The sequence below is a fragment of the Triturus cristatus genome, chromosome 12, assembly GCF_964204655.1.
Source record: "Triturus cristatus chromosome 12, aTriCri1.1, whole genome shotgun sequence".
In the NCBI taxonomy this organism is placed as follows: Eukaryota; Metazoa; Chordata; class Amphibia; order Caudata; family Salamandridae; genus Triturus; species Triturus cristatus.
In genome coordinates, this window is record NC_140595.1 from 703,693,139 (window position 1) to 703,704,419 (window position 11,281).

At 42.5% G+C, this 11,281-nt stretch overlaps 1 pseudogene; it reads right to left on the reverse strand.

Annotated features, from left to right (window-relative positions):
• Positions 1–42: 42 nt before the first annotated feature.
• LOC146780155 (melanocortin receptor 4-like) lies at positions 43–7,511 on the reverse strand (annotated as a pseudogene).
• Between the last annotated feature and the right edge of the window lie 3,770 nt (positions 7,512–11,281).

Sequence of the window (11,281 nt, forward strand, 5' to 3'; positions counted from 1 at the left end):
AAAAATGGCAGAGATATCTAACGTGCATCTGGTTCTCTTGGTTCAGTAGCTGCCTGGCAGGTCATACTACTGGGCTCAGGTAGCAGAACATTTCCTTGAAGCTTTTTCCTGACTACAGAGCATGTAGATCAGGGGGTCAATGACCCAATTGCACATGATAACGATGAGGTATACGTTGAAGTGTGACATGAAGCATACACAGTATGGATTCTGGGGGCAGGAGATGTAGAAATTGAAGTGGAGGAAGAAAGATGCTTAGCACACCACAAATGCCACAAACACCCCGAGCAGGTGATGGCGCCCTTCATGTTGGTGGCTTGGCCGATGGTGCCCCTGCTCGGCAAAATGGCAATGTGTTTCATGCTCATCTGGGCCAGCATGAACATGTGCACATTGAGGGACGTCATGAGAGTGAGCATGGTGAAGAACATGCCAATGAGGCATATGATGACCACGAGTAGATGTCTGAGTTGTTGTCCAAGTAAATGATGAATAGGATGCTGGAGGCAGTGCACATGGGCCAGACACAAGAGATGAAGATCACCACCGGCTTCACCATCCCGATGTTGTGTTACTGTAGTGCAGAAAAGATAGTGAAGCATCTGTCTCCTACTATAGGGAGCAGGCTGCTGATGAAGTCCAGCAGCGAGCTGCAGATCACCCAATCAAGCAGGTTGTCAAGGTTGACAGTTAAGTTGGGTGCCCCTGACTCTGTATTGTTCAGAGGGGTGATGATTATGGTCACATACCCATTGGATAAGCTCACGAGCACGTGCACCATGGCCAGGCTGCAGATGAAGAAGTCCATAGGCGAGTTAACACTTTTCTTCTTGCCGATCGCGATGATAACCAATTATTATGTAAGACAGTTGAATGTATGAAAGTTAAGATTGACAACCTCACTTCTGTAGTGAGTAGTATCCTATTAGATAAAGGCCACTGCCCAACCTGCCTAGCAAACAAGCAATCAAGTGGTAAATTTAAAGTCCAGGAAAAAGAGATAGTGCAATCCATTATGCATGGCACATGTAGGGATAGTGGACTGTCCGAAACTGCCATCCCATATAGTGAAGTGGTCAAACGTAAAAAGGGGGTCGAGAAAGCTCATAGCGTAAACCAAAAAAGCGATTGTCCTAGGAAATCATTGCCCAACGAAAGGAGTGGTAGACAAGAAGTAAGTGATAGGCATAGTAACTCTTCGTTTGTATCTAAGAAAGCTAACAGTAAACCGGCCACTGATGCTAGGGGAGATTACCCGAGCGTTGTAAAGATGCCTAGTGTACCTAAAGTTTATATGGTGAATGTCCCGAGACTGGGCCCTGGAAAAGACACAGAATCAATAGATTCCTTAACAAATAAGGCTATTCATTAGATCAGGCATATCAGGGGCTGTCGCTCTGTGATCAGAGAAGATATAACTAGGGCACGCAGGCTTATTCACTGTGGGGAGTCAACCGATTGTATTGAACTGACATTTAAGAAGGTGGTCATGGCTGAAAATCTAGTCTTATTGGAGCTTGGAAGTTGTTCTCCAGATTACTCGGCTATTCAACTCAGACCCACACTCCCCCAACATTGGCACGATAGTCAGATAAAATGGTTAACTGAGAAAGATAAGGGCTGTTCGGGCCTCGAGCTTAAAGATTGACTAGTGGGGCCAAGTGAACTATCTAATTATTTTCAGGGTAAGGCAGCTGAAAGCCAGAGCAAACATGTGGTCCCCGATTTAGATATCACCAGCACTTTAGTAATTCCACGGTTACTGGAAGGTTTATCATTCCCTGGGCCAATAAACTGTCCAAATGATTTTAACGAGATTGAGACACTTAAATCCCCTGACATCGTAGAGAGATCAGGTTCAATTTTATCTTGGAATATTTCAGGATTGAATTCGAAAGTACTGATTCCGGAATGGACCACTTTTATTAATTTGCACAGTATTTGCATATTCCAGGAAACATGGCTTCTCGACCCACAATTTCTTGTAGGGTATTTAAATTTTAATATACCTGCAGTGAAGGGCGTAAAAGGGCGTCCCTCAGGGGGATTGACCATCTGGATAAAGCAGAATCTGGAAATTAGTGCAAAGATACTTCCATCTAATCACAGGGATATCCAGATCGTCAGTCTTAATCAAGGGCAGTCTAAACCTGTGGATATTTACAACGTATACGCTAGGAGCACAGGGGGCAGGAAATCTGAGACAATAGCTGCCTTAGAAGACCTTCTTGAAAGATATTCTACGCAATCGTATGTAATTGTTGCTGGTGATTTTAATGTGACATTCAAGCCTTTGTCAAGTTGCGATTGGAACCTTACAATGGAAGAAGATGCACAATGGGGTATTCCAAAATTGGAACTTGCGCCAATTAACAGATGATCCGAGGTGGTTATTCAGATCAACTCAATTTGTTTAAATAAAGGCCTCAGGGCTGCCAATGGCAGGACTACGCAGGACAGGTCGGGGGCAAGCACCTATAAGAGCAGTTTGGGCCAAAGTAGAATAGATTATATCCTAGTGAGTCTAGGATTATGGGACTACCTAGTGGATATGTTGGCTATTGATCATTTGGAGAGCGATCATAACCCCCTATGTATGTTTTTATCCTACTGGGTATTGACCGAACCTGAAAGTGTGTATAACGAATCGTCCCCCCCAAATATAGTTCCTACAAATGATATGCGCCATTTGAAGTGGGTGCAAATGGTAGATAACCAGGTGAAAGTAGACTTTATTTTTAGTAAGCTAGCACACGCAACCCATGAGATGGGGACCATCCCTAGTAGCAGCTCAGACCTTGAGTCTTTTACCAGGGTTCACGAAACGCTTTTTCAAGAACTAAAAAGCCTCTTTGTTAGACCATATAAGCCAAGTAAGGAATTGCCCAAGAATTCGCCACGCTGGTACAATAAAGAATGTAGGCAAGCTCGTTTTGTTTTGGGGCAGGCTATAAGAGTAGGATCTAGTAGTGCTGTCCGCAGCTCAAGGATTGACTACAAAAATGCAATGTATAAAGCAAAACGTGCATGGGATGAACAGAGGTGGCAAGAGCTCAAAAAGGCTAGTGCCCTTAAAAACTCAAAGCGTTTTTGGGGTATAATCAAGTGGGGAAGTGGTGGGAAACCAGAAAAACCACATAACTGGGTTCCTCAGGATGACTGGGTGGTTTATTTTAAGCCCCAGTATGCAAAAAGCCAGGCAGTAAGTATAAGGGATCTACCTACCTACACACCTTTTTTGGATGAGGCATTTAACATAGGGGACGTAAACTTGGCACTGGAATCTGTGGTCGCTGGTAGGGCGCCAGGCATTGACGGTGTCCCAGCAGACACCTTTTTGTATGATAAAAAGTCCTGGGGAAGGTATATACTGTTATTAGCAAATGCAGTGGCAAAAGGAGCGCCCATCCCGGTCTCATGGAACGGTGCGGAAATTATACCAGTTTACAAAAAGGGGGATAAGTCACTCCCTGGTAATTACCGCCCGATTAGTTTGATAGATTCTATGCAAAAGATTTTAGGTAGAATGATTTTAAATAAAATCCAGGACTGGGAGCGAGAGCAGAATATCCTATCACACCTCCAGGCAGGATTTAGGGCTTGCACCAGCACCATTGACCAAGTATTACATTTCTCAATGTTGCACTGGAAGACAGTGCAATTGGATAAGGGTAGTTTATATGCTGCCTTTATCGACTTAAGGGCGGCTATTGATCTTGTTCCACGCTCTACATTGTGGTCGGTTTTGCATGACTTGGGCATGCCTTGTGCCCTTCTAACACTGGTCATGAGACTCCATGAGCATAATTATGCCCAGATTAGGTGGGGTTCCCTTGGAAATGTTACCAGCCAGTTTCCAGTAGAGAGAGTGGTACGCCAGGGATGTGTTCTGGCACCCACTTTGTTTTCATTGTATATTAATGATGTAGCCAAGCTAATGATCGCAACCAATGTAGATGCCCCAATTTTAGCTGGTGTCAAAGTACCCATTTTAATGTTTGCAGATGATACCCTAATTATTTCCAAGACCCCAAGTGGATTACAGAGAGCACTAGTTATTTTTGAAGAATTCTGTACCACTCGAGGCCTCGAGGTAAATGTGTTAAAATCTAAATTTATGTCTTTTAATCAGCACAAAACCTTTAAGGGAAAACTTTTTATGAATAACGTACCGCTTGACCAAGTGAGGGCATTTAGCTATCTGGGTGTAAATGTCCAACATGATTTGCATTGGAACCAGCAGACAGAGCTGGCAACGCTTAAACATCGTCAATTGACTGGAGCCTTGTGTTCTGAGTTTGCTAAATCATTTACTAAGCCAATTGCTCCAGTCCTCCGAGTCTATGATGCGAAGGTGGTTAGTTCTGCCCTTTACGGTGCTGATATTTGGGGTTTTGAGAATCTAACAAAAATGTCTGTATCCGAGAACAAGTTCCTACATAATCTTATTAATTTACCCAGAGTACTCCTATGTGTCCTCTTTTTTATGACTTAGGATTGAATCCAATTAACTATATTGCTAAATTGCGCCCGGTGTTATAATGGAGGCGCTTGTGGTTAACCCATGAGTTAAGAACATATGCCACAGGCCTTATGGATATTATTAAGTATGATATCTTTCATAAAATCAAATGGTTAGCTGGCATCAGGGGCATTCTTGGAGAACTGGCAATGGAAACACTCTGGGAGGATCCTCTTAATGCTAGTTTTCCATCTAAGAGGGCCCTCAAGGATAAATATTGGGAGATGGTAGCATTTAAGACTTTTATGTCAAGTGCACCGCTCTCGCTTACAAGGATTTTCTTAGATTTTAAAGATGTAACTGGCCTTGAAGCATACTGGGATGATATAACTAAGCCACTTGATAGGATGCTCTACTTTCAACTTAGAATTGGAAGCTTGCCAACTAGAGCATTTACATCGAGATGGTCCCAAGATGGAATGGCCACCTGTCCTAGTTGCCTAGCACCTATGGAATCAGTTATTCACGTTTTATTTGAGTGCCCGGCATACTCTGCCCCACGCAGGATATGGCTGAGACCTATGTGTAAGCTACTTGGTACTAGGAGTGGTGTGTTAGCAGCTAGAATTATCTGCACAAGTACCATTCCTTTTGTTTACATATCAGTGGCAACATTTCTTGGGTGGTCTTGGGCTCTAAGGAGGAAAACGATTAGTGGTTGATTTTTCTAAATACCCTGTTTGTATTATATTTATTATGAAAATATCGCATCTGCATTTTTAGGTTATGAAGTATTTTATTGCGTAATGTTTAAAAAAAATTTAAAGCAAGGGAATGAATTTTTTATGCATTGTGCTTTTATGACAATTGTCAAATTAAGCTTGCTTGAATTGAATTGAATTGATAACCAATTTATTTTCCAGCAAGCTCACTATGCCCAAGATCACAAACAACTCTGGGGACAGAAGAATTAGCTTGTAGCGCCCTTTGGAATAGTGACTCTTTCTGGCTGACTCATTAGTGCCCCCACATGAGTCCCATGACTATTATTCCAGAAGTGGAGAAACAAGGGCTTTTATCTCCCTCTGTAACTGTGCCAATGGTCCTTTGCAACCCTCTATTACCGCTCTCACTGCTGAACCAGTCCTACCTTCACTTGCTAGTCCTGCGAATAAGTGCATGAACAATCCCTGCCTTGAGGAGAAGATTGCTGATCTCAAGCATGATCTCTTGGTTGTTAAAGAGATGGTGCAAAGCATACTTCAGTTCTCCTTGAAAATGGAGAAGCGATGGGTCTCACCTCCCGCTCAGAGGAATGATATTTACAACTCACAGAATCTGTTCTACTCAGTTAACGACCATCCCACTTTCTGCTCTATCTTACTTCCAGCTGGAGTTCTAGCCCTTTACCTAATCATTATCTAGGCCCCACAGACCCTTACCTCAGCTATCTGAAGAGGACATTCTCGCCCTTCTTTTGTCTTACACTGACTCGAGGACGGTCTCCTCCTCCAACTCTACTCTCAACATCCCCTCCATCATTGCAGACCCTGACAGGGAACTGAGTCTTAAGTTCAGAAAGGTGAACAAAGAAAACCCACTTCACATAACCACCTCTCTTAAAGAAGTGGTCACTTCCAATCTGCACGTTAACTCGATGTTACTCAACTGTAGATCAGCTGTGAAACATGCAGCTGATATTTCAGAACTCATCATTGTGCAAAACGTGGACCTTCTGATCATCACTGAAACATGGCTCAATGATACTTCTTCCCCAGGTCTTGACATCCTAATCCCCCCTGACTACTCCATTCTCAGAAGTGATCGACTTGGTAAAACAGGGGGGGGGGGCGCTGCTTGCATTCATCGCTCCAACCTCACAGTAAAATAATCTCCATGTGCTGTGCTATCCTCCTGTGAACAACCAGTTACTGAAATCTGGAACAAAGGCAAGAAGATTTGTGTGCTGCACTCGATCCATCACCCTCCTGATGACAGTCTGGTCTTCATAGAGAAAATCATGGAGGTCATTAGCCCGAGCTCGGATCAACTCTGCCACATATTTCTCAGAGACTTTAACCTTCATTGGAATGACACAAATTAGCCTATTGTTTGTTCCTTTAAGACTTTCCTCTCTGACCTTAACCTCTCACAGCTCTGTAAAGGTTCTACACACAATAAAGGTGCCACTCTCGACCTTATCATTGCCAAAGAAATTAAATGAAATTAAATGAAAAGTGATATTTATAAAGCACTGACTGCCACTCCGAAAGGAGCATCCTGGCGCTTATATAGAGAAGAGCGGCTGCTCTGAAGTTTTAAGATGAGTGAAAGGCAGAGTTCATTTGAGGCTCTGAAAATCCAAGTCTTTAGTGCTTTCCTATATTGTGTTTCAGATTTATGCGTTCTCAGATGCATTGGCAGTAGATTCCAGGCTCTGGTACCTAATACAGCCATTGTTTTTTCTCCCCCAGTTTTGGCTGACAATGACCTGAGGATTCTGGTTGTACTGTGGGGTGGAATCTTGATACGAGGTTGTAGTAATGTATTCTCTTATTCTTTAGAATGTTCCCTAGCGCCATGGGAATGGAATGTGTACACTTGAACTTCCAGGGACTGTTATTCATTTCCCTGGAAGCTGCGGAGATGAACGGTAATTAAACTCAAGGTGTACCCACTTACCTTGTCATTGTGGTCACTTCAATTGGTGACGAGCTGGCCTACCGTTCTGTATCTCTACCCGTGTGTGCAGCTGAGAAGAAGTGGAGCAACCTGTGTCCTGTGTCTTTGTTTTCCGAAGTGCTATGATGATGGTATCTCCCAGGAAACTGCCGATGGGACATCGTGTCTGAGCTTGAAATGTTGTTCTGACTTTGTTGGACCGCAATTTCAATCCTCTTTTCGTGTTGGTGGTGCACAAGGACTGTGAAGCTGGAAAGTGAGGGGTAAATTGTGTGTGCCGATGGGACATCGAGTCTCGGTACACATTCTGCAGTCTGCAGCCTCCTGCGGTTTCCTGTTGAGCCTCGTAGTCTTCTCTGTAAAGCATGTACGCATTTGTGTGTGGTGTCGTTCTCTTGGGAGCTGCACGGCGAGTCTGGAGGGGAATTAGTTTGTCTACACTCTTCAGTTGTTGCGCTCCGAGTGATGACGTAGCCGAACACATCCTCCATGACGTGTACTCTGCACACGCCGTTTCTGTCATTCTTCCTTCGCGCTTGTTTTGGAACACAAAAAAGAAAAGAGACGTGCGTCATATGCACGTAGCATCATCTCTTACGTGGATGTCGGGTGTCTGCAGCCAGTTACGGACACAAGGATTATCGCGCTGAGGGAAGAAGCCCAATTTTTTACGTTTACGTTGGGCCCATTGTAGTTTAATCAGTTTAGTCCCGCGTGTGTCAGTGAGGACATCTTCTACGTTTTATTGACTGTCCCACGTTTTGCATTGAGGACATCTTCTATGCTTCACTGGTGAGACTTTCTTCGTGGGATGTGTAAAATTTTTGTGATTTACTTATGAGACACCCTTCACACTATTTCAAACTTTGAGATTTTTTTTGTTCTTTTTTTGAGTGTGTCGTTTTATCTATAACACAACAAGACTTTGAAAAAAAAGATTTATTTATCTCAAAAGGTGCATTTGTTACTTTAAAAGGGGGCGGAAGTTAGTTCACTCTTTGTTGATTATTGTACTCTATACATCGGTGCTGTTGTTTTTTTAGATACAGTTTTTGCTTTAGTGTGTTCACTTTTATGTTTCTCTTTAATCAACATGCAGAGTGTACAAGCTCCTCGTCCTTTTTTACAGCTTCCAGGGGACCCACCAGTTAGGTGGAAAGTATGGTATAGGGCTTTTACAAAATATTTAGGAGCTATTGGAGGAATTAGATTTAGTGCGGAACGGAAAAAATATATTTTAGAGCACAATCTTGGGCTTGAAGGACAAGCCGTTCTGGAACATTTACCTCCACTTGAAGTACTGTAGGGCGTGGACCCTCTGAATGAATTTGACCAAGCTGTTGCTATGTTAGAAAAACAGTTTGAAATTGAGGGTAGTTTAGTTGTGGCTAGGCACAAATTCTTTACTAGGGAGCAAGAAGCAGACAAAAGTATTGTATCTTATGTAGCTTCTTTGCGTATTCTGACCTCAGAGTGTGAATTTGAACATTTCACTTCGCGGTTGATCAGAGATCAAGTTGTAGTACGTTGTAGGGATAAAAAAGTACAAGAAAAGCTTCTAACTTTGAAAAATCCTTCATTACAAGAAACTATTTCTATTGATAAAAGTATAGAGTTCTCTCATATAGCTTCTAGAGAGTTAAAACCAGAAAAAACTGCTGTTGGTGCAATAAAAGAAGGGAAGCACCATGTGGAAAAACAAACCAGTGAACAAAAGGGGAATAAGTTACCTTTTGTTAAGCATGAAAAAAAACGAATCAACAAAGAAATCTTTGTCCGAAGTGTGATTTCCCTTCACATTTTCCCAACTCATGTATTTGCCCTGCAAGGAATTCATCTTGTCGGAATTGTGGGATACAAGGTCGCTTTGCCAAAGTGTGCAATTCCAGAGGTAATGTCAATGCGGTATGGGTTGACAATGATAAGTGTGACACGTCTGTGGACATAGTAAGTTCTATGAATGATTTAATGTTAGTGGTCAAGGATGACTGTGAGGACTGTGTAGATGGTTATCAAAAAAAGGGGGGAAAAAGAGGTTTAGAAGTTAGGTTCACCCTCCATCTTGTACATAGATATTAAACAACCTGAACGTTCAGGTAAAAATAACCTAACCTGGGGGTGTCAGAAAGACAATTGGATTCCGATAAACACCCAAAAGAGAAAGAAAGGGGCAGAACTTTTCCTTTCTTGAGTCCCCTAGGACTCCCCACGGTGACATGCTTCATCATTGGGGTCCTCTCAGTCCTCTACGGGCTGAGGCGTGCTGCAACTTACGGATTACGTAGGAGCGCTTAATACAAATTATGTGTGGTGCAAGTGTAGTGATATGGAGTGGGACAAGTGAATTAAAATAATCAACTAGTGGGCATACGTTAGTTTTATGTGTGTGTTATGTTTTGTCAGACGCATGTTTTGTATGTGCACTGTATGCATTCATAGACTTCTTTTTTACTCACCTTGTAGCATAGCGCCTATATGAAGCAAGTATTTTCTCGGATAACCACTAAGTGGCACAATAGAAAAAAGAGAAAAAGAGTGTCTCAACACTGGTGTATAGTGTGACCACCATTGATTCTATTTACATTGCATATTATCCTTTTTCCTTTTAATTTTTTGTATTTTTATACCCTACAGACATTGCCAGGCGTATACTTACGTATGTATCATCTCTAACGCATGCTTATTAGTCGCAGCGTGTTCACTTGTTTTTCACCGTAATAAGGTTTACTAGGAGTGGTATTTGCACTGGGCTGGTCCCAGTGTAGTCCTGAAGAAGAGCTGGGGAGCTCGAAACTAGTTGACCATTTGCTAAGTACACTTACCCATTAAAAGTAGGTTATTTTAGCGTATTACCCCGTTTTTAACCAATTAGCTAGGAGCAAGAATAAAATTTATTTGGCCCACTAGTTGATTATTTTAATTCACTTGTCCCACTCCATATCACTACACTTGCACCACACATAATTTGTATTAAGTGCTCCTACGTAATCCGTAAGTTGCAGCACGCCTCAGCCCGTAGAGGACTGAGAGGACCCCAATGATGAAGCATGTCACCGTGGGGAAACCCTGATGCGTGAGGGGACTTAAGAAAGGAAACGTTCTGCCCCTTTCTTTCTCTTTTGGGTGTTTATCGGAATCCAATTGTCTTTCTGACACCCCCAGGTTAGGTTCTTTTTACCTGAACGTTTAGGTTGTTTAATATCTAGGACTGTGTAGATCCCATTGTTAATATCATTGTAGATGGGAAAACTATTCAGTTACTTGTTGACTCGGGTGCTCGTATGACGATGATCACAGAGGAACTGTTTGAGTCTGTGTGGACTGATAAGTGTTTGGAACCTCCTGACAGGAATTCTGTCTCGTATGAGGGCAGGAGAATTGAGTTGAAAGGCTTTTTTGAGAGTAACTTGGTGTTCAAAGAGAGATGCATCACTGGAAAAGTGTATGTTGCAAAACAAGGTTTGAACATTTTGGGGTGGTACCACCAAGTGATATTTGGTATGACTCTCAGGCCTGGGACAAAGGAACCTGTGTCTGTGGTGGATGATGGTGTGCATAATGATGGTCCATCTCCTTGGGCTATCAAGTTCAATAGTGTGTTTGATGACAATCTTTTTACTTATCAAAGGGTTCAAACATCTTATCAAGGTGAAGGATCAAGCTGTTCCTGTAAAACACAAGTTGCGTAATCTACCTTTTAATGTTAGAGATGATTTAGCAGAGGAACTTAAGAGAATGTGTGAGTCGGGTGTCATTGAGCCAGTGGAATCGTCTTTGTGGTTAAGTCCCTTGGTCGTGGCTCAAAAAAAAATGGTGATCATAGAGTCTGCATTGATTTGCGCAGTCTTAACAAGGAAATATGGGTTGATTCACAACCTTTACCACGTATTGACGATATTCTTTAAAAATTTACTGGTTCGAAGTGGTTCTCTAAGATTGATTTATCTGCCGCGTACCATCAGGTTGAGCAGGACTCATCTTCTAAACATCTAACTGCTTTTGTTTCCCCTGTTGGAACTTTTCAGTTTGAAAGGATGCCCTCAGAGCTCGCCTCGGCGGCATCCGTGTTCAAGCGTATTATGGAAAAAGCTTTGGTGGGAATTGAAGATACTGTCGTGTTTCAGGATGATATCCTGG